Raw genomic sequence first — 23,457 nt, 5'->3', positions numbered from 1 at the left:
GAGGAGTGTGCAAAATGGAGCCCAGGTCCACCACAGAAGACCCGTTGTTACCACGCACATGTGAAGAGAAGGCCAGGGCCCCACCACAGCCGCCGCCTCCTCAGCAAGCTCACCGTGGGCAGGGCTCCACCTCTGCAACTACTGGGAACAAGCAAGCAGTTGCCCCAAATGTGGAGGCAGGGCTGAATCTGAGCCCTGTCTCATGGCTTTGTGATGTTGGTGGATTTATGCTGTTAGTGCCTTTGTAAGTTCAGTGCCTGTGGGACATCCAAGAAGATAAATGTTCCTGTGGGTGTTCCTGTGGGTGAGGTGGGTCTGGAGTTAGCAGCTGTGGACACTGGGGCCATGTGCCAGGCTAGGGCCTCTAGTGAATGTTTAGCTCCCGTGACGTGTCCAGTTGAGTAACTATGTGACTACTGGTACCTGGTATGCAGATCTGTGCCTATGGATCTGTGCTGATGGCTTTCTGAGGGACATCTGGGCCAATTCCTTGGGTTCCCATGGCTGAGGTGGGACTGACGGCAGTGCCAAGAATAGTGTGTTTTGTGGGCCCACACAATGGGTGACAGACAACATCACAGGCTCAGAAGGCAAGGTTTGCAGATGGCTTTTGGAAGGTGGAAAAGGCAAGGAAATATTCTCTGAAACCTCTGCTAAAGCATTTGACTATGGATCACAGCAAATTGGAAAATTCTAAAAGAAATGGGAATACCAGACCACCTTACCTGCCTCCTGAGAAACCTGTATGCAGGTCAAGAAGCAACAGAACTGGACATTGAACAATGGACTGGTTCAAACTTAGGAAAGGTCTATGACAAGGCTGTATATTGTAGCCCTGCTTCTTTAACTTCTATGCAGATTACATCATGTGAAATGCCAGGCTGGATGAATCACAAGCTGGAATCAAAATTGTTGGAAGAAATAACAACCTCAGATATGCAGATGATAACACCATAATGGCAAAAAGCAAAGAGGAACTAAAGAGCCTTTTGATGAAGGTGAAAAAGGAGAGTGAAAAAGCTGGCTTTAAACTCAGCATTCAAAAAACTAAGATCATGGCATCTGTTCCCATCACTTCATAGCAAATAGAAGGGGGAAAAAATGGAAACAATGGCAGATTTTATTTTCTTGAGCTCCAAAATCACTGCAGATGGTGACGACAGCCATGAAATTAAAAGACACTTCTCCTTGGAAGAAAAGCTATGACAAATCTAGACAGCATATTAAAAACCAGAGACATCACTTGACGGACAAAAGTCTACATAGTCAAAGCTAAAGTTTTTTCAGTAGTCATGTACAGATTTGAGAAATGGACCATAAAGAAGGCTAAGCACCAAAGTATTGATGCTTTCCAAGTATGGGGCTGGAGAAGACTCTTTAGACTCCCTTGGACAGCAAGGAGATCAAAGCAGTCAGTCCTAAAGGAAATCAACCCTGAATATTCATTGGAAGGACTGATGCTGATGCTCCAATACTTTGGTCACCTGATGGGAAGAGCCAACTCATTGGAAAACACCTGATGGGAAGGATTAAGGGCAAGAGAAGGGTGTGACAGAGGATGAGATGGATGGATAAATGGCATTTTTAACAAACTCTGGAAAATAATGAAGGGCAGGCAAGCCTGCTGCAGTTCATGGGGTTGCAAAGAGTAGCAGCTGAAGAACAACAACTAAACCTCTTGAAGGGATCAGCCCTGCTGAAATTTTGTTGTTTAAACCACTAAGCAGGGAACTAAAACAATAGCTAAACAGATATAGCAGGAGGGAGGGTGAGAGAAGGCATTCAGAGGTATTAGTGTAAGATTTCTGTAGTTGAGATTGTGTTGATAAGATTTAGGGTGTGGTCCTCAGAGTAGGATGGAGGTGAAAGTCATTTCACCCAATTAACTTATTTTTTTTTTAATATATAATCCATATGGCATAAAATTCACTCTTTTAAAATGTACAATCCAGTGGTTTATAGTATATTCACAACAGTGTACAGCCATTACTACTACCTAATTCTAGAATTAAATACCTAGATTTGCTTGACTAGTGTTATTTTGCCTTCATATATTATAGCACTTTAAAAAAATGTTCCATTTGCTTCTGCTGCAGCTCCTGGAGACTAAGAAGCATAAGAAAAATTTTCATGAGAAAATATTGAGTATGAAGAATTCTTCTGAACATATTATTTACTATACTTGATACACTTGGCCAAATGGAGACCTGCCTCCTGTCGATTCACCAGGTTTGTGATTGTGGTGCTGTGAACCCTTTCAGTGGAAGGCAGAGGACAAAGTAGGAAGGTACACCCTGGCTCCCTAGCAGAACTGCCCTTGAAGATCAGGGCCAGGAGACTGGGGGTTGGGGGAGTGTGGCCCTCAGCTTCAGTAGTCCCCAGGAATGCTAGGACACAGCCCTTCTGCAGCAGGTCTTTGGAGACAGATAAACCCCTGACACCACACTCAGCGATGGGCCTCTCTCACCCTCCTGGTAGAAGTCCCAGGAGTTCCAGTGGAGGTCACCTCTCTCATTCACTGCACCTGTTCCCTTCCAGGAGTACCATGGACGAACTGGTCTTCTCCCCCTTCCCTTCTGGGGGTGTTCTCCTCCCCTGGGCAAGTGTTCTTTTGCTCCCAGAAGATTTCTTATAACTCATAAATTATTTAGAAGCAAATGTGACCTAACCTGAACTGATTTGAGGCTGTTTATATTCTTTTTTTTTTAATTTTAAATTAATTTATCTATTTTTTAAACTTTACAATATTGTATTTGTTTTGCCATACATTGACATGAATCCACCATGGGTGTACATGTTTTCCCCTTCCAGAACCCCCCTCCCACCTCCCTCCCCATCCCATCCCTCTGGGTCATCCTGGTGCACCAGCCCCAAGCGCCCTGTATCATGCATCGAACCTGGACTGGCGATTCATTTCACATATGATAATTTACATGCTTCAATGCCATTCTCCCATATCATCCCGCCCTCGCCCACTCCCATAGAGTCCATAATACTGTTCTATATTCTTTAACTCATTTGGTCTGAATATTCAAACATATCACAGTAGAAAATTTGTGTTGAGTGTTAGGCAGTATATGATAATTGGCATGAAATTGCCTTTCTAAAAATCCTGAAAATTCTGCACTTACGAACAGTAAATCTAGCCCCAGGAATTTTGGATAAGGAAGTGTGTTAAGTGTTAAGTTGCTCAGTCATGTTCAACTCTTTGTGAGCCCATGGACTGTAGCCCACCAGGCTTCTCTGTCCAGGCAAGAATACTGGAGTGGGTTGCCATTCCCTTCTCCAGGGGACCCTGCTGACCCAGGGATCGAACCCGTGTCTCCTGCATTGCAGGCAGATTCTTTACCATCTGTGTGGCTCACTTATTTTATATCCACTGCTCGCTGGGTAGTTCTCACTATGTACAGGGCCTTACTCATCTCCATATTCCCTATGATGCTCTGCATGTCACAGGCCCTCACTGAATGCCATTCTGACGTGTGCACTCACTGGGCTAGGGATTGATGACATTTGTCTTAGCTTGGGCACTGAATTAACATCACCAGGCTTGAAAGTCACAGTATTGCTTACCAGGGAAGGACACTCTGCCAACTGTGGCTAACTGTGAGCACAGCAGGTCCCTGAAGAAGGAAACGGTGGCGTCATGCCATTCTGGCTATTCATGGAAAGGGCCAGGTGTCACCAGAAGGTGGGAAAGCTCGTTCGCCAAGGCCAGCTCATGCTACCTAGACAGACTGTTCCTTGCCTCCATGATTCAAAAGAAAAGAAACCGATTCTTCCTTGAGGCCACAAAATGGCATGAACAGGCCGTGTAGGTAGAAGCATTTCTTGTTTACCCTGAAACAGAGATTTGGGCTCTAGGGTAGAGATTGAAGCCTACAAAGCTGGAAATTGAAATGTCTGCTTAGTCCATAGAATGTCCTGCATCAAGGCTTTGGGGCAACCCCCTATGGACTCTCCATGTGTGACTTTAATGTGATATGATTATGAAACTGTTTATCTCCAGCTTCCCCTGCTCCCCAAAATCAAAGCCACAATGAATAAAAGGTCTCCATAATCATTTCTGCATATTTTGGTAACAAAGGAAATGGCTGTTGATGATAATAAAAACTGCTGTTCATAAATTTGCACCCTTTGTTGCCATTTATAAAAGAGACCTTTTATTGCAAGCTCAATAGTAGCTGAACTTTATTTTGTCAAAGGAAATGGAGTCAAGAGAGATTATGTTTCATCTTTAATATGGCCATTCAACAGCAGTGCCACTATCCTGAGTTTCAGATTAGTTTAATTGAAACATAATGAACAAAATTAGTTGTTTTATGCAATTAGAATCCTATTTAAATAGGTTAGAAAATGAATAGGATGAGAAATGTGTTTGGTTTGATTTTCCTCAAGATGGACTCTCTAGGCCTCCTCTGCCTCCTGGTTTTCTCTCCTCACTGAGTAAGACACCAATATTTTTGCAATTTAAGTATAATTTTGACTTGCCAAGTTTTCCCCCCAGGCAATAGAAAGGTCAGTGGGAACCAGTCACAGAGAACTGAGATAGAAAACACTCTTCTAGCTCAATGAGGAACAGTCTGTTGCACATCTGAACTCCCTTCCCTTCTGAGGTAAGAAAGAGGTTATTATTGAGCAGTGTCTAACCAAAGGTAAGGAGTGATGATATGAGTACAGGTCTTCCCTCTGCCCCTTAATAACTTTGTGACTTGGTATGTATCTCTTGACATTTGGACGTCAGTTTCTCCATCAGTACAATGAGAATAATAAAATCCATTTCTTGAGACTGATAGTGGGACTTCCCTGCTAGTGCAGTGGTGAAGAATCCATCTTCCAATGCAAGGGATGCAGGTGTGATCCCTGTTCAGCGAACTAAGATCCCACATGCCGTGGGGCAACTAAGCCTGAGCTGCAACTAGAGAGCTGCGCACTCTAGAGCCTGCATGCCACAACTACTGAGCCCATGCACTCTAGAGCCCATGTCCACAACTAGAGAAGCCCTTGGGTTGCAATAAGACAGTCCACGCACCACAGTGAGAAGCCCCTGCACCACCACAAAGAGCCCGCCTGCCACAGCGAAGACCCAACACAGCCAAAATTTTAAAAAATAATAATAAAAAAAGAGTGCTGCTAAGTGTTGCATGAATGTATATAAGGTATTTGGCATATTGCCCTGTTCAAAAAGTGGGAACTGCTGCTGCTATTACTGATCTTCTTTACCATCATCACCATCTTTATCTTCATCTTGATCGTCAGTCTTCCAACTTCTGGGACCTTGATGTGTTGAAGACCATCAACACCTTTAACTCACATTGGTATACATAGGCTTTCCAGGTATTACCCTACTTAACTGGAGGAAAGAGATGAGATCACAAGGCTCATTTGCTCAGGGGGCTGGGAGGGTTGGCACTCTTCTTGGGGAGAGTGACAGAAGCTGGTAAGTCTTGATGTGGGGGAAGAGCAGCACAATGTGAAACCCCTGCAGAGGGTCACATAAAATTCTCATCAGTTCCCCCATCTGTGATGTGAGGGAATTAGGCCATCCCCACGGACCCTTCCAGCTCTGAAGTGCTTATGATTCTACAACTACTGCCGGCTCTTCTGCCTAATGGAGCACATTCCAGTGAGCCAGCCATTGCCAGGAAAGTCTTCCGACCTGCATCAGAGCTGCTGAAGCTTCCTGTTGAGTGTTCCCTTCCAGCATCACTGTTGACTCAAAGCTAAAATGTGGCTTCCTGACTGACAGCGGAGGTGAGAATAAAGACAAATGAGATTTGGCACAGCCTTAGTAAACAGAGCCTTCCCTGTATAGAACAGCTCTGACTGAGAGGAGACCAAGGAAAATTAAAAAAAAAAAAAGTACTCATTTTGCCATGGTCTCATCAGCTTGAAGGTTTAAACAGATTCCCAATGAAAAAATTAAAACTGGTATTCCTTTTCCCTGGTGGCTCAGAGGGTAAAGCGTCTGCTTGCAATGCGGGAGACCTGGGTTCAATCCCTGGGTCGGGAAGATCCCCTGAAGAAGGAAATGGCAACCCACTCCAGTACTCTTGCCTGGAAAATCCCATGGACAGAGAAGCCTGGTAGGCTACAGTCCATGGGGTCGCAAGAGTCGGACATGACTGAGTGACTTCACATCACATTATGCATTACTTTTAACTACAAGATGCTATTGCAATGTTCCAGTCTCCTACCCAATTATTTTTTAGAGTCCCAAGGGATATCTCAGATGCACTCATAAATAAATCTTCTTGGTTTCCCATGGTGACTGTCATTTTGTTCTGTCTCTTCTCCAGTATAACCTTAGGAATGTCAGTTCCTCAGGTGTCACTGCCTGCAGGTTTCTGTAGCTACTGACGATGCCGAAGCTGTCCCACATCATACCCAGAAAGCAGTGTGGATGCTGCCACTGTTGTAATGCTAAAGATGTAGTGAGGTGATGCTGGCCCCAGCACGGGCCAAAGTTGGGGATCACAGGGCCAGGACAGCCACTGCCATTCTTAACTGAGGGTGACTCCCACCAACACCCTACTCCAGCCCTGCACTTCTCCAAAGCAGGAGGAATTGTCATCCTGCCCTTCATCCCTCCTTTTGTGGCTCTCTGGTCCCCAGAGTAGTGCAACTTCATGCTCTTAACCTCCCAAGGAGACTGTTTTTGTATACACTGCCTTTTTGGGTTTTGTTTATAGCAGTCCTTGCTCTCACGAGGGGTTAGGGTGCCACAAGGCTGGCTGTTGGAGACTCTGAAGGATGTGAAGAACAAAAATTCACTCATATTACTTCAGCACTGGTGGTCTTTTTGCAGAGGTAAGAAGATGCAAAACTGTTACGTGGCTAGGCCTCACAGGGCTCCAGGAAGAATCTGGCCTCATGGAAATGAATGTGACTGGCAACAGAAATGTTTTTCTTGGGACCTGTTTATCGTATTGTGCCCCCACCCTCAGTTCACTGGCTTTTAACTTTTTCTATCATCAGCAAGCCGCTCCCTGACCCTTCCTTCCAAGGCCTCTGCTGCCATTTGGTCTTGCTGTTGGCCTGTGATTTTTATTAGCTTCTGCTCCCAATACCACTGATTCTCTGCAAAGGTCCAGACCAAAATCATTACTAGAAAATAAGTTTTATGAGGACATGGATTTTGGTTTTTCTGTTTATCTCTAGTGGCTCTACCACTTCATAAATGTGTAGCCTTCGGGCAAGTTACTTAGGCATTCTGTGCCTTGCTTTTTTCTGACCTTCAAAATGTGGACAAAAATAGCAATGCATTTATTGGGTTGTTTTAAGAATTAAATAGATTAATATTTGTAAAGTACTTGTATTAGTGTCTAGCACAGACTATGTTCAGTAGAAGCATTTGTTAAATAAATTTAAAAATAAGATATCTACACACAGTTGGCACTCAAAGAGTATTTGATGAATAAATTAAGCACATTTCTTGAAGAATCAGATTGATTTAATCACCCTTGTTCAAGTGCTCTTGTTCCAGGCCGGCTCATATAGTCCCTTAGCCTCTATTGACCACCTCTGGGTCAGCTTTGCCTTCCAGGCCATTTGCTGGGCCAGGAGTTTGAGTTCATGCTACCAACAAAATGATATATGTAGAAGGAACCCCTTAAAAGGGGTTTTGGAAGTGGTAGGTACTCTGGGCATACCTATCTGGTTCACTGTAAGGACTTCACCCCATAGTCAAAATTGTTCCTCCACTCAAATAGCTAAGTTACTTACATATTCATGCTCTGGTCGCTCAGATGGTATAGAATCCACCTGTGATACAGGAGACCAGGGTTCAATCCCTGGGTCAGGAAGATCCCCTGGAGAAGGGAACAGGTACCCACTCCAGTATTCTTGCCTGGAGAATCCCTGGACAGAGCAGCCTGGGAGGCTATAGTCTATGGGGTCACAAACAGTTGGACAGGACTGACTAAGCACATGCACATACAATACACATGCATCCAATTCCTTCCTTCGGGCAACTCTTTCCCAGAAGGGTACTCTGTCTCCCTGGCTTAGATGCCCATGGTGCTCTCTCCTTGGCCTGCCAATGGGCTGTGTCTTCTTTCACTCAGTGCTGAATTGACCACTGAGCCTCTTGTGATATAGCTCCTTTCTTCTGTCTGTCATTCTTTAAACTTCTCCAGCTCAAGGACCTTCAGAGTCTAGAAGAGAAACCTCTTCCACTGTGCACAACTGTGCATTCATATGCATATACGTGCATTTTGATGCCTAGATGCTCCCTCTCTGACCCAAAGGAACTTGGATTTTATATTTTCCAGCTTGGAGGCCACCTGAGAGCTGGGGATAACATCTGTGGGGCTGCCAATCAGATAACGAGCAGAATGGTTAATATTCTTGCCCTCTGGCTCCTAAGAGAGCTGAGTTCCACAAGAGGTCCTAAGTTATCAAGGAGGAAGTTTTTCAATTTAATTTTTTCAGGGAGTTGAGTCCCTGAAGTCTCACAAGCTGAAATGGAGCCGTGGAGGGAGCTGGCAAGGGAATCTCCATTATGTGAATAGGCAGGACAGGTAATGAGAGCAGAAGTGAGCTCTACAGAGGGCAACGGGGAGGAGCGGAAGGGAAGAAGCTATTAGCTTTGACTGTGGCATCCTGGAATGACTGCTATCTGGATGGCTAAATTGTTACTTTCTGGAAATTGGCATTTAATCATCTACGCCTTGAAGCCTAGGGGACCCCACCAGACCACTTCCAGGTCCCTTAGGGCAATGGTTCCCCATCAGTCTACATGCCAGTATCATCTAGGGGGCTATTTAAAAATAGATACTTGGTTTACACTCCAAACCTTACATGTACATCATAATCTCTTGGAGTTGGGGTCCAGGAATCTTATGATTCTTTAATCTACCACAGCTGGTCCCAGTGTAGACCATCATGGGCCAATCTGGGAACTTTGCAGAAAATGGATGTTGACACTTGGAAAAAGCATGGACCAAAGGAAAAGCATCAGCTATGGTAGTCCAAGACCTGGGATAAGTCATTCAATTCCTATGAGCTTTACTTTCCTCTGTTGTCAAATGGGGATAGTAACACTTGCCTTGTCTGTTTCACAGAGTTGTTTCAAGGAGGGGAGATAAATACATGGAAGAGAACTGAAAAACAGAATCTAAATCTATGGCATAAAGCTCATAAAGTTACTTGTGTGCTCTTGATAAATTTGTGGTGAATCGTATGAAACAAACAATCCAGTGTGAATGCCTCCTCTGATTCTGCCCTGTGTACAAAAAAATGCATAAGTGCATAAATGCAAGTTTAGTTAAACTCTATGCTTTTCTGATCCCACCATTAAGAAGCAGTTACCTCTAAGATGAAGATGGAAGAAAGAAACATATACTTTTACCTCTATCTTAACCCTAAAGCTTACTAAAATTACAGTAAAATGTTTTCTTTAATGACAAAAAATAATAATGACAAAGAAGTTGAGAGAGAAGATAATATTAAAATTAGACACTAGAAAGCCAAAGGATGGCCAAATATTTGGTAGACTTGAAGGAGCTGAGTCCTAAGCTGGCAGTAGGGGAAAGCCAAGAAGAAATGCAACTTAACATACAGAATCTTTCTATTCCCACAAGGCTCAGAAAGGAATGATTCCATGTACATCTAAAAGTAGGGATGTGGGTGGAGTAAAAGTAGAAAAATTGTTTATGTAAAAATTAAGAATGCAATGAACACTCCAGAATTCCCCTCAAAGACTCAGAAATTGGTGATTCCATGTTTGTGTAGAAGTATAGGTGAAGGCAGAACTAAGAATAGGATAACTGCTCAGAGATTAAGGAGACCCTTTTCCAGTTTCTTGTAGACAGACAGTCTCGTTTCTGTCCCAAAGAAAGATTGGAAGTATGATTTCTGAAGAGCATAAAACAGAATGGTGGGCTAGAGGACAAGAGGCATCACTGAGAACAGAAACATGTTGGGAACAAGGGGATTAAGTAGACATGACACACTGAGTAAGACTCTGCCTTATTCCTTCACTTAGTTCTCAACATGCTGGAAACTCAAGTTCTACAGACAGGAGAGTAAACTCTAACCCAACCAAGGAGAGCTCAAGATTATGACACTGGAGATTTCTCCGCAAATGGCCAAGACATTTAACCCAACAGGAAAGCCCAGAGTTGCCAGTCCCTTCCCTTGTACACTCAGCTTTCAAATTGTTTTTGTTTTCTATGTGTGTGTGTGTGTGAGCACATGTGCACATGCACACGCCCGTGCGTGTGTGAGGGAACACCAGAGCATGCCTATCTGGTTCACCATAAGGCCAAAATGTAGTCCACTGGAGGAGGGAATGGCAAATGATCCCAGGATACTTGCTGCTAGAATCGCATGAACTGTATAAATAGGCCAAAAGATATTACACTGAAAAATGAGCCCCCCAGGTTGGAGGGTGTCTAATATGCTACTGGGGAAGAGGAGAGGGCAACTACTAATAGCTCCAGAAATAATGAAGTGGCTGGGCCAAAGCAGAAATGACACGCAGTTGTGGACGTGTCTGGTGATGAAAGTAAAATCTGATGTTGTAAAGAATAGTATTGCATAGGAACCTGGAATGTTAGGTCCATGAATCAAAATAAATTGGACATGATCAAGCAAGAAATAGCAAGAGCAAACATCAAAATCTTAGAATCAGTGAACTAAAATGGATGGGAATAGGTGAATTCAGATAACCATTATATAATTCAGATGACCATTTTATCTACTACTGAGGGCAAAAACCCCATAGAAGAAATGAAGTAGCCCTCATAATCAATAAGAGTCCAAAATGCAGTACTTGGGTGCAACCTCAAAAATAAAAGAATGATCTTGGTTCATTGCCAAGGCAAATCATTCAGCACAATGTAATTCAAGTCTGTGCTCCAACCACTGATGCCAAAGAAGCTGAAGTTGAATGGTTCTGTGAAGACCTACAAGACCTTCTAAAATTAACAGCAAAAAAAGACATTCTTTTCATCATAGGGGATTGGAATGCAAAAGTAGGAAGTTAAGAGATACCTGGAGTAACAGGCAAGTTTGGCCTTGGAATACAAAATGAAGCAGGGTAAAGGCTAACAGAATTCTGCCAAGAGAATGCACTAGTTGTAGCAAACACCATTTACCAAGAACACAAAAGATGATTTTACACGTGGACATCAGCAAATGGCCAATACTGACATCAGATTGATTACAGTCTTGGTAGCCGAAGAAGGAGAAGCTGTATACAATGAGCAAAAGCAAGACCTGGAGCTAACTGTGGCTCAGATCATCAACTTCTCATAGCAAAATTCAGGCTTAAACTAAAAAAAGTGAAAAAAACCACTCAGCCAGTCAGGTATGACTTAAATCCCCTCTGAATATACAGTGGAGGTGATGAATAGATTCAAGGGATTAGATCAATAAACAGACTGCCTGAAGAACTATGAACAGAGGTTCAATATTGTACAGGAAGCAGCAAACAAAACCATCCAAAAGAAAAAGAAAAGCAAGAAGGCGAAGTGGTTGTCTGAGGAGGCTTTACAAATAGCTGAAGAAAGAAAAGAAGCAAAAAGCAAGGGAGAAAAGGAAAGGTACACCCAACTAAATGCAGAGCTCCAGAGAATAGTGAGGAGAGACAAAAAGGCCTTCTTCAGTGAAGAGTGCAAAGGAATAGAGGAAAACAACAGAAGGAGAAAGACTAGAGAAAATTGGAAATATCAAAGGAATATTTCATCCAAAGATGGGCACAATAATGGACAGAATTGGTAAAGATCTAATAGAAGCAGAAGAGATCAGGAAGAGATGGAAAGACTACACAGAAGAAATGTACAAAAAACGTCTTAATGACCCAGATAACCACGATGCTGTGGTCAGTCACCCAGAGCAAGACATTCTGGAGTGTGAAGTCAAGTGGGCCATAGGAAGCACTGCTGTCAATAAAGCTAATGGAGGTGATGGAATTCCAGCAGACCTATTTAAAATTCTAAAAGATGATGCTATCAAAGTGCTGCACTCAATATGTCAGTAAATTTGGAAAACCCAGCAGTGGCCACAGGACTGGAAAAGATCAATCCTCATCCCAATTCCCAAGAAGGGCAGTACTAAAGAATGTCCAAACCACCAGACAGTTGCACCCATCTCCCATGCTAGTAAGGTTATGCTCAAAATCCTGCATGCTAGTCTTCAGCATTATGTGAATCGAGAACTTCCAGATGTTCAAGCTGGGTTTAGAAAAGGCAGAGGAACCAGAGATCAAATTGTCAACATTTTCTGGGTCATAGAGAAAGCAAGGGTGTTCCAGAAAAACATCTACCTGTGTTTTACTGACTACACTAAAGCCTTTGACTGTGTGGATCATAACAAACTGTGGAAAACTCTTAAAGAGATGGGAATACCAGACCATCTTATCTGTCTCCTGAAAAACATGTATGCAGGTCAAGAAGCAACAGTTAGAACTGGACATGGAACAACTGACAGGTTCAGGATTGAGAAAGGAGTACAACAAGGCTGTTTATTATCACCATGTTTATTTAACTTCTATGCAGTGTACATCATGCGAGATGCTGGGCTGGTTGAGTTGCAAGCTGAAATCAAGATTGCAAAGAGAAATATCAACAACCTCAGGTATGTGGATGATACCACTCTAATGGCAGAAAGCAAAGAGGAACTAAAGAGCCTCTTGATGAGGGTGAATAAGGAGAGTGAAAAAGCCAGCTTAAAACTCAATATTCAAATGACTAAGATCCTGGCATTCAGTCCCATCACTTCATGGCAAATAGAAAGGGAAAACATGGAAGCGGTGATAGGTTTCCTCTTCTTGGGCTCTAAAATCACTTCAAATAGTGACTGCAGCCATGAAATTAAAAGATGATTGCTTCTTGGCAGGAGAGTTATGAGAAACCTAAACAGTGTGTTAAAAAGCAAATGCATCACTTTACCGACAAAGGTCCATATAGTCAAGGTTATGATCTTTCCAGTAGTCATGTATAGATGTGAGAGCTGGACCATTAAGTCAGAGCATAGAAGAATTGATGCTTTCAAACTGTGGTGTTGGAGAAGACTCTTGAGAGTTCCTTGGTCAGCAAAGATGTCAAACTAGTCTTAAAAGAAATCAACCCTGAATACTCATTGGAAGGACTGATGCTGAAACTCCAATACTTTTGCCACCTGAGGTGAAGAGCCAACTCATTGGAAAAGACCCTGATGCTGGGAAAGACTGAAGGCAGAAGTAAAGAGGGCAACAGAGGATAAGATGGTTGGATGGCATCACTGATTCAATGGAGATGAACTTGGGCAAACTCCAGGAGATGGTGAGGGACAGGGAAGCCTGGCATGCTGCAGTCCACAGGGTCACAGAGTCAGACATGACTTGGCGACTGAGTGACAACAAGATAAAGTTAAAAACAAACCTCTCACTCCCCAATGAAAACTACCACGAATAGCCTCAGGAAAATAAGAACAAGATGCTACAAAAAGGAACTTTCAAAGAACCGAAAAAAGTTCTTGAAAATTGGCATAAATTTAAGTAAATCTCTCTAAGAAAAAAAATAAATAAATAAAAGAACAATATAAAGGAAAGAAAAAAACAAGAAAAGAAAGAACCAGGCCTGGAATTTAAGCACTCAAACAATGGGAGTTCCAGAAAGAGAAAACAGAGGTGAAGAAATCAATAGGAAAACAATTCTAGAAAATTGTCTATAACTTATAAACAGGAATTTTAAATTGTACGGGCAGACTGAGTACCCAACACTCAGTGTTGAGAGAAAAAAAAGACACACAAAAATTATTCTAGAATTTCAGAATTGTGGGTACAAAAACTGACTTGAAGCTTCAATATTTTATACAGTCAACAATTAGAATGACAGGAAACTTCTCAATAGCAATAACAGGACCTAAAGTACAAGAGAGTAAAAAGAAAAATTATTTCCAATCTTGAATATAAAACCAAACTATCAATTTAGTTTGATATAGAAAGATATTTTTCAGACTTACAAAAACTTAGGTAATTTACCTCTATTGTGCCCTTTCTAATAAAGTAACTGGAGAATGGGTTCTATAGAAATAACGGAGTTAGCCAAAAAGAGAAAGACAAGGTTTGCTAGTATTCTTTGTTTGCTTCTTCAGTTTATTCTCCATTTATCCACAAGAGACTGACCACTATGGACTACATGACCTGAGCTCTCTTGCCACTGATGTGCAACTGGACTTGAGCAATAGGGGCTTCCCAGGTGACGCTAGTAGTAAAGAACCTGCCTACCAATGCAGGAGCCATAAGAGATGTAGATTTGACCCCTGGGTCGGGAAGATCCCCTGGAGGAGGTTATGGCAACCCACCCCAGTATTCTTGCCTAGAGAATCCCCAAGGACAGAGTAGCATGGCAGGCTATAGTCCATAGGCTCACAAAGAGTCGGATATGACTGAAGTGACTGAGCACGCACACATGTACTTGACCAATAGAGGGCTCCCCTGGTGGCTCAGTTGATAAAGAATTCACCTGCAATGCAGGAGGCCCAGGTTCAATTCCTGGATTGGGAAGATCTCTGGAGAACGAATGGCAACTCACTCTCCTATTCTTGACTGGGAAGTCCCATGGACAGAGAAGCCTGGCAGGCCCCAGTCCGTGGGCTCAAAAGAGTCAGACAAAACTTAATGACTAAATTACATTGACCAATAGAGATGCTGGCAGAAGATCACGATGAAGAAAGTGAGATGGTAATATTTGTTTCCCATGTTTTCTCCCTGCTGGGCTTCAGCTGGACAGAGGCTGTATTCTACCTAAGACTTTGACTTTCTCTGGGTGACCTTCTCCCATGGCTCTAGCTCTTACAGGTCCAAATAACAGATTCTTCCCTTTGCTACTATGGAGTTGTTTTCCCACTGTGTAGCAGATCTAGAGATCAACCAATACAGGCTTGAATAGGTCAAAGGCTCTGGATGAAAACAACCAAATTCTTAATGTACTTGTGGGTGTTGAGGAAGGCTGTATATTGTCACCCTCCTTATTTAACTTATATGCAGAGTACATCATGCCAAATTCCAGACTGGATGAAGCACAAGCTGGAATCAAGACTGCTGGGAGAAATATCAATAACCTCAGATATGCAGATGATACCATCCGTATGGCAGAAAGTGAAGAGGAACTCAAGAGCCTCTTGATGAAAGTGAAAGAGGAGAGTGAAAAAGCTGGTTTAAAACTCAATATTCAAAAAACTAAGATCATGGCATCCAGTCCCATCACTTCATGGCAAAATAGATGGGGAGCCAGTGGGAAAAGTGACAGACGTTTTATTTTGGGGGGCTCCAAAATCACTGCAGATGGTGACTGCAGCCATGAAATTAAAAGACACTTGCTCCTTTGAAGAAAAGCTATGACAAACCTAGACAGCATATTAAAAAGCAGAGACATTACTTTGCCGACAAAAGTCTGTATGGTCAAAGCTATGGTTTTTCCAGTAGTCATGTATGGATGTGAGAGTTGGATCAGAGAAGGCTAAGCGCTGAAGAATTGATGCTTTTGCACTGTGGTATTGGAGAAGACTCTTGAGAGTCGCTTGGACTGCAAGGAGAGCAAATCAGTCAATCCTAAAGGAAATCAATCCTGAATATTCATTGAAAGGACTGATGCTGAAGCTGAAGCTCCAATACTCGGGCCTGACTCACTGGAAAATTCCCTGATGCTGGGAAAGATTGAAGGCAGAAGGACAAGGGGACTACAGAGGACAAGGTGGTTGGATGACATCATTGACTCAATGGACATGAGTTTGAGCAAGCTCAGGGTGTTGGTGATGGACAGGGAAGCCTGGCATGCTGTAGTCCATGGGGTTGCAAAGAGTTGAACATGACTGAGTGACTGAACAAGATATTGAGGAAAGAGATACACAGCTTGGGAGCAGATCTGAATTAGTGTCACGACCATAAAAAGCAAGAATATGGAAAAACAAACAATACAAATATTAAATCCAGGAAAAAAACAAAAAGTTGTGCTGAGGACGAAAAGTAACTGTAATATGCTACGTAGTTCAGCTGTAGTCCTCATATAATCATAATAATTTAACTAAAATCAGTCTAACAAAAATTACCATATGACTTACTGGGAATAGAGGTAGATAAGAAATGGTGTGTGGAGGTTGGTGAGAGCTGGTGATAGTTGTGGTAGCAAATGAGATTTTCCTCAAGTCAGTAAATAATACCTAAAACTTAAAAACCAAAGAAACCACAGAATAATACAATAGCAGAAATAATCTATAAGCAGATTATTTAAAGTTATACCAAAAGAATCAACTAAAAGAGGTAAAAAGTGTTGTCTCTGGGAGAAGGGAGTAGTGAAGTGGAGAATTATTTGCTGTGTTTTGCTTTTTTTAAAAAAAAAAAAAATTATTTAGTTTTGGCTGTGCTTGGTCTTTGTTGCTGTGCTCGGGCCTCTCGTTGCCGTGGCTTCTCTTGTGGAGCATGGGCTCTGGCGTGCTTGAGCTTTCTAATTCCAATTCCCAGGCTCCAGAGCACAGGCTCAGTTGTGGCACACAGGTTTAGTTGCTCCATTACATGTAGGATCTTCCCAGACCAGGGATCCAATCCGTGTCTCCTGCATTGGCAGGCGGATTCTTTACCACTGAGCCACCAGGGAAGCCCCTGTGTTTAGCTTTTTAACAAGACATAGAGAACTATTCTTAATTATGATCATGTGGACTTGTGATAAAAAACTGATTTTCTTTAAAAAGGGGGGAAAGTAAATTTCTAATTCTTTCTTTGCATTCCCATCTCAAATACTATAATAAAATTCCCTAAGTTCTCATGTTGCCTTTCAGAAGAATAGAACTCAAGACAAAAAAATCTAGTAGCCAGGAGGTAGAGGACAGGAAGACTTTGTTTTGAGGTGGCTGAAGACCCTCCAGTGACAGAGAGGGGGAACAGATAGAATCTGCACCCAGGGAAGCTCAAAGAAATAATCAAATACCCAAACAAAACAGGCTGAACTGTTCTAAACATCAAGAGGTAACCCCATAGGAAGGAGCCCTGGATTGTACAGAGAGCCGGATTCGTTTAGTTTGGCCTCAAACCTGATGCCAAGCTCTTAGCAACTAAAAACCCAAACTAGGACAAGAACTGTTACATAGTCCTTATGATCAGAGAGAATTAGGGAACGTTCTTCAGGGGAGGCAGAAGAGCTTTTCTTAGCAGTAACATCTCAAAGAAATATCTCATGTGGGGCTTTTCGAGGAGACACTCAGTGATGTAGATGACAGACAAGACCCTAGGAAGTTTAGGGAAGAGTTGCCTGGGGCTTCCTTTGACAAAAGCCTGAGGCAAAGAGCTCTGCAGGAGTTAACATAAGAGCTAGTAGTCTGGACGTGGGGCTTGATCAGAGAGGTGCCCAAGGATGGCTATGGGGTTGACTAATATCAAATACAGAATATGTTTTTAAAAATCTGAGAAACATGGAGACTGGTGAGAACAGCAAATGAAGCAGATTTGGGGAGCAGTTTTAAAGCTAGAAAAGTAAAGCAAGAAAGTGAGAGGAGCATCCTGTGGGTTTTAGGACAACCAGGCTGAGGAACTGATCTACAGTTTAGATAGAAAGAGCTCTGCTTCAAGGACGAGAGAAAGACAAGCAAAGCCCCAGGTAACCAGAAACTATTCACTGAAGGCTTGAGCCTGCTGTCTTGGGAATAAAGCACAAGGCTCAGGGTGGCTTAATTGTGTCCTGCATCCCTTCTCAGTGTATTATTATGCCCAGAGTTTCTAAGCTTGGCAGAAAAGTTGTTATGCCTTTGATGTGCTTGCATTTTAAAGGATGATTTGAGAAAATAGAGAGCCTTAATCTTAAAGGTGCTATGGAAGCTAAGAGGTGGCCAAGTTTTATCCTAACTTGGAGATCAGAGAGGCTTTTGGATTTAAGGCTTCAATGAGGTGGAGGATGTCAACACTGGTGGTGGCGCAGACAGTCAAGGATTTGGGGACAGGAAAGGTTACAGTGGGGGCATGGTCAGGTAAGGCCAGAGCATAAGCCGTTTGAAGGAAGTTGAGAGATAAGAATAGAAACCAAAGGCATGCTTTGGAGGGTCTTGAATGCCAGACCAGAGAGCAGCAGGTATCTGGTAGCTGGGGCCAGCTCTCAGGGACAAGGGTAAGGCTGCAAATTCAAAAGTAGGGTGTTAGTGGTGGTATATGTGTGTTAGGAATGAGACTTCTCTCTCCTTCTTTCCATTGCCTAAATACCATGTCTAATGTCTTGAGTAGCCCTACCACAATCTCCTGAACAGCTGTTAACATTGCGGGAATTCACACTATGAGTCCAGGCACTGTACTAGGTGCCTTACATTTCTTATCTTTTGTCAATGAAATAGGTATTGTTTTATGACCATTTTATAGGAAATGAAGGCTAATAAAAGTTGGGCATTTTGCTCAAGGTCACAGAGCTATAATGATGAAACTAGGTTCAAAACCCAGCCCCTTGCTTTCCATTCATTATTAGCACTTTAATGGCTTCCTTAGAGCCAGAACCAAATATTTTTTTATTTTTATTTTTTTAGTATTCTCACTGAAGCTAAAGATCAGTTCAGAGAAAGTCCTCAAAAGATTTCTCTTGGGCCTCTGACTGCCACAGTAGGATGCTAGGAAGACTGGCTTGGCTCAGGTAAGAGGGACTACTTCCCTGGAGACAGGATGGGGCTCAGTTGTGAGGGGTCTCCCCATCTGCCACTCATGTCTCCCCATCTGTTTTCTCTGCCCCCTCCCAGGCCCAGGAAGCTCAATAAGGACCCTTTGAAGTCTTTCTTCTGGGGTCAGGGCTTAGGAAGGCAGGTGAGTGACTGCCTGCTTCCTGGTGGGAGTGTGGGAAGGGGCCCAGCTCTGCTCTTGGCTTCTAGACCTCTAGTTAGAGCAGACATGAGGCCATGATAGTGCACTTTAACTGCCCTGGTGGCTCAGGTGGTAGAGAATCTGCCTCCAATGCAGGAGATCCAGGTTTGATCCCTGGATTGGGAAGATCCCCTGGAGAAGGGAATGGCAACCCACTCCAGTATCCTTACCTGGACAATTCCTTGGACAGAGGAGCCTGGTGGGCTACAGTCCATAGGGTTGCAAAGAGTCGGACATGACTGAAAGTGGTTAACACTTTCACTTTCATAGTTGATTTACAGTATTATATTAGCTTTGGATATGGAACATAGGGATTCAAAATTTTTGAGGTTATTCTCTACTTAAAGTTATTATTAAATATTGGCTATATTCTCTATACTGTACAATATATCCTTATATCCTATTTATTTTTTATATATAGTAGTTTGTTCTTTAAATTTTGAGGGCAATGAGAGAACTATGACCTCCATGGTGCTAAGTTGATGCCGGCTGAGATTTTTGGCACAGTCAAAGGTGACTATCAGTGGAGGCATGAGTGCTGGAATGTCCTGCTTTCAGTTCCTGAGTCAGGATGGGGCTGGGATTCAGGGGTGCAGAGTTCTCAGGATAATTCCTACTCCCTTGTAGGAAGCCTGGCCACTGGGCTAGCCTGAAGTCATGGAGTAGGCAATTACACAGGTTTTCTCCCTACCTTCTATTATGGTGTGTAAAATTTCATTATTAGAAGTCTATATACTTTCTGCTTTTTGAAGGTCCTATTAAAATGCAGCTCCCCATGGCAAAGACTATAAATATGTTAAGTACCTATTAACTGACTTCTCAGCTAGGAATATCTGAGAGAAATAATAATGGGAAACTAGAGTAAGAGCTTTAAGGGGAAAGGATGGAGGTGGACTTGAAGAATTGGGTTACTAACAGCAGCAGAGGTGGAAAGGTATTGAATGAAGAGTTTCAAGGCACTTAGTGACAGCTATACATAACCATGTCAGCGAGGACAGGTTCTAGAGTTTAAATAGAACAAAATGCATTCATCAAAACAGTTTTTTTTAAGCCAGGGGTAGCTAGGGAATCATTTACCCATCCATTCACCTGTACTTCAAGCCTTTAACAAGGGCTTACTTTATGCCAGTACTGGGCCTGTTGCTCAAAGAGCTACTTAGATGATTTAGACATGATCTCTTTCCTCTAGGAGTTTCAAGTCTGATAGTAGAAGAGATATGATAAATGTAAAAATGATCTCTAAACAAGATAGTGTTAAGTTCACAAAACAGAGACAGTTAAAGCACTCCAGGGATTGTGAGGTGGGCAAGCCCAGCCACACTTGGCAAAACTTCCTACAGGAGGTGGCATCTGAGCCAGATCTTGAAGAGTGGGTGGGATCCTAGAATGTGGAGGTCAATGAAGGACATCCAGATGTGGGAAGGACATGAATAAAGAAAAGGAGAAAAGAAATGTCAGGGCATACTGGGGGCTGGGAAGTGCCTGTGTGACTTCAAAGAGCTTATGAAAGGAAGATCAGAGATAAAGCTGGAAGGACCTTAGCCTTGACTCTAAGGGACATGGAAGTTTGGTTCAGGATGGACTCTGTTCCCAGGAAGGGGCTGTGTTGCTGTTAGGCCTGGGGAAGGTTGAGAAGGGCTAGTGATGGTGGCAGGAATTTGTGAGACAGAGAGTACAATGAAAGGGAGAAAGGAAGGGGTTCTTAGAGTCATACAGACCCCAGTGGAATTCCCTGCTTGTATTTTTGCTTTGCTGAGAAATTTAGAGCAAGCTATTCAGTCTGCTGTATCTTCACTTTTCCCATTTCTAAATCTTTTTCTTAAAAGAAAATGTTTAACATAACTAGGCCTAAAACATTTTCAGAACTTCTGGGGCTGAAGGCTATGGCTCTGTATGTGTGTGCGTATGTGTAAGTCGTTCAATCATGTCCGATTCTTTGCGACCCCATGGACTGTAGCTTGACAGGCTCCTCTGTCCATGGGGTTCTTCAGGCAAGAATACTGGGGGCGGGGGAGGGGGAGTGCTATTCCCTTTTCCAGGAAATATTCCCGACCCAGGGGTTGAACCCAGGTCTCCTGCATTGCAGGCAGATTCTTTTATCATCTGAGCCACTGCTCTGTGGCACTCTTCAAATTTATTAGCACTTGTGAGTCCCAGAGGGGGCAGAAGCAGTGTCAGTTTCAACTCTCCTGGGCTCTGTCTGCCAGACAATGGGCACATCTCTCTGGGTGGTGGAAGTGACATGCTCTAGATCTTGAATATATAGCAAAGTTCTGATCTTAGAGTGGGGATTGAGCCTGGGCAGGGCTTCCCTGATAGCTCAGTTGGTAAAGAATCCACCTGCAATGCAGGAGACCCCAGTTCAATTCCTGGGTCAGGAAGATCCCCTGGAGAAGGGATAGGCTACCCACTCTAGTATTCTTGGGCTTCCCTTGTGGCTCAGCTGGTAAAGAACCTGCCTGCAATGCAGGAGGCCTGGGTTCGATCCCTGGGTTGGGAAGAGCCCCTGGAGAAGGGAAAGGCTACCCATTCCAGTATTCTGGCCTGTAGAATTTCATGGACTGTAGAATCCATGGGGTTGCAAAGAGTCGAACATGACTGAGCGACTTTCACTTTGAGTCTGGTCAGGGGAAGGCTTAGGATGAAGCATGCAGTCAGTGTACCAGAGGTTAGGGGCCTCTTTTGTCATTGTTTCTAACTGTGAACAATTGGAAAAAACCTAAATGTCCAAGAAGAAGAAATTGATAAAGTAAATTATGGAAGAGGTAGGCTCTGAAATACTCTGAGACCATGGTATTGATCTATGTTTATTTATGAAGTAATATCATTTTATTAGAGTCAATTAAGATTTTAATACAGCATGTCCCAGGTGGCACTAGTGGTAAAGAACCCGCCTGCCAGTGCAGGAGACTAAAAGAGACATGGGTTCAATACGTGGGTTCGGAAGATCCCCTGAATGAGGGCATAGCAATCCACTTCAGTATTCTTGCCTGGAGAATCCCATGGACAGAGGAGCCTGAGGGCTACAGTCCATAGGGTCACAAAGAGTCAGATATGACTGAAGTGATTTAACATGTATGCAGGTACACTATAAGCTCATTACTGATATCTGTATGTTACTTTCTATTACAAGCAGAGACATTACTTTGCCAACAAAGGTCCGTCTAGTCAAGGCTATGGTTTTTCCAGTGGTCATGTATGGATGTGAGAGCTGGACTATAAAGAAAGCTGAGCACCAAAGAATTGATGCTTTTGAACTGTTGTGTTGGAGAAGACTCTTGAGAGTCCAATGGACTGCAAGGAGATCCAACCAGTCCATCCTAAAGATCAGTCCTGGGTGTTCATTGGAAGGACTGATGTTGAAGCTGAAACTCCAATACTTTGGCCACCTGATGTGAAGAGCTGACTCATTTGAAAAGACCCTGATGCTGGGAAAGATTGAGGGCAGGATGAGAAGGGGACGACATAAGATGAGATGGTTGAATGGCATCACTGACTCGATGGACATGGGTTTGGGTGGACTCCGGGAGTTGGTGACGGACAGGAAGGCCTGGCGTGCTGCGGTTCATGGGGTCGCAAAGAGCCGGACGTGACTGAACCACTGAACTGAACTGAAAGAAGGAAATGGCAACCTACTCTAGTATTCATGCCAGGAAAATCTCATGGACAGAGGAACCTAGTGGGCTACTGTCTATGGGGTCACAAAGAGTCAGACATGACTTAGGAACTAAAACAACAACAAAATTGCAGTTAATAAAGGTTTATTATCTTAGAAAAGATGCACTGCTCTACTTGTGTAAAGAATCCTGTTCATTCTACCTCCTCAAGGGCATGGGTCCAGTCATTCTGTCCTCTTTTACCATTATCCTTTCCCCTTTTCCTCTGGATTATTACCATCACCTTAAAGATGTGCCATACTCTGACTTATCCAAAAAACTAAAAAAAAAAAAAAAAATCAAAAATTTCTTGACTTCTCCATCTCCTACCAGTTAGCATGTCATGTCTCTGGTTCCCTTCATAGCAAGACTTTTTGAAACATTTTATTTGCCTCTATGTCCCTTCTACTCCTTTCTTAAATTTCTGACCATTTTTTTGATCCTACTCTTGTGAAGTCATCAGTCCCAAATCTGGCTCTACTTCATCAATCAAATGCTGAATTTCCTCTCTTCATATTTAACCTTTCAGCAGCCCTGTTCCAGTTGATCACCACTGTTAACAACACTTCCTTTATTTGGCTTCTAGAACAGCAATCCCTCCTGGTTTTCCCTCACCTCTCTGGTGGTTCTTTCTTGGATGAACTTTCAGATTCCCCTAATTTTCCTCACTTTTTATTGTACTTTTATATTGTTTTGCTCTAGGGTTTAGTACTAGAAATTTTTCTCTTTTCTATACTTTCTATAAGTGATTTCATCCAGGTCTATGGTTTAAATATCAACTATATAAAATGAATTTCAAAATGATAATTCCAGTCTCAACACAGCACAGTAGGAGGGGTACTATTATGATAAAATCAAATCCTATACCTACCAGGTGGGTGACTCACAAACTGGAGAACAATAATACCAAAGAAGTTCCTGCACTGTTGTGAAGGTTTGAGGCCCCACATCAGGCTCCTCAGCCTGAAAATCCAGCCAAGGACT

The 23,457-nt window shown here is 42.9% G+C and overlaps 1 protein-coding gene across 5 annotated transcripts in view; it reads left to right on the top strand.

Annotated features, from left to right (window-relative positions):
• KDM4C (lysine demethylase 4C) overlaps positions 1–22,594 on the top strand; it is a 435,647-nt gene extending 413,053 nt beyond the window's left edge. For 3 of the 5 annotated variants that reach the window (XR_014056693.1, XR_014056673.1, XR_014056739.1), the window contains 2 exons: positions 2,097–2,229; positions 2,539–2,668. The gene's annotated coding sequence lies outside the window, so the exon portion shown is untranslated. Of the gene's footprint in view, positions 1–2,096; positions 2,669–18,489; positions 18,594–21,950 lie in introns of those variants that run through there. The other 2 variants (XR_014056674.1, XR_014056681.1) reach the window with 2 other exon arrangements.
• The last annotated feature ends 863 nt before the right edge of the window (positions 22,595–23,457 follow it).

The sequence above is a fragment of the Giraffa tippelskirchi genome, chromosome 1 (assembly GCF_054371585.1).
Source record: "Giraffa tippelskirchi isolate mGirTip1 chromosome 1, T2T-mGirTip1v1.2.pri, whole genome shotgun sequence".
NCBI lineage: Eukaryota > Metazoa > Chordata > Mammalia > Artiodactyla > Giraffidae > Giraffa > Giraffa tippelskirchi.
The sequence above is the reverse complement of the archived record's forward strand: the minus strand, read 5'-3'. Positions and strand labels throughout refer to the sequence as shown.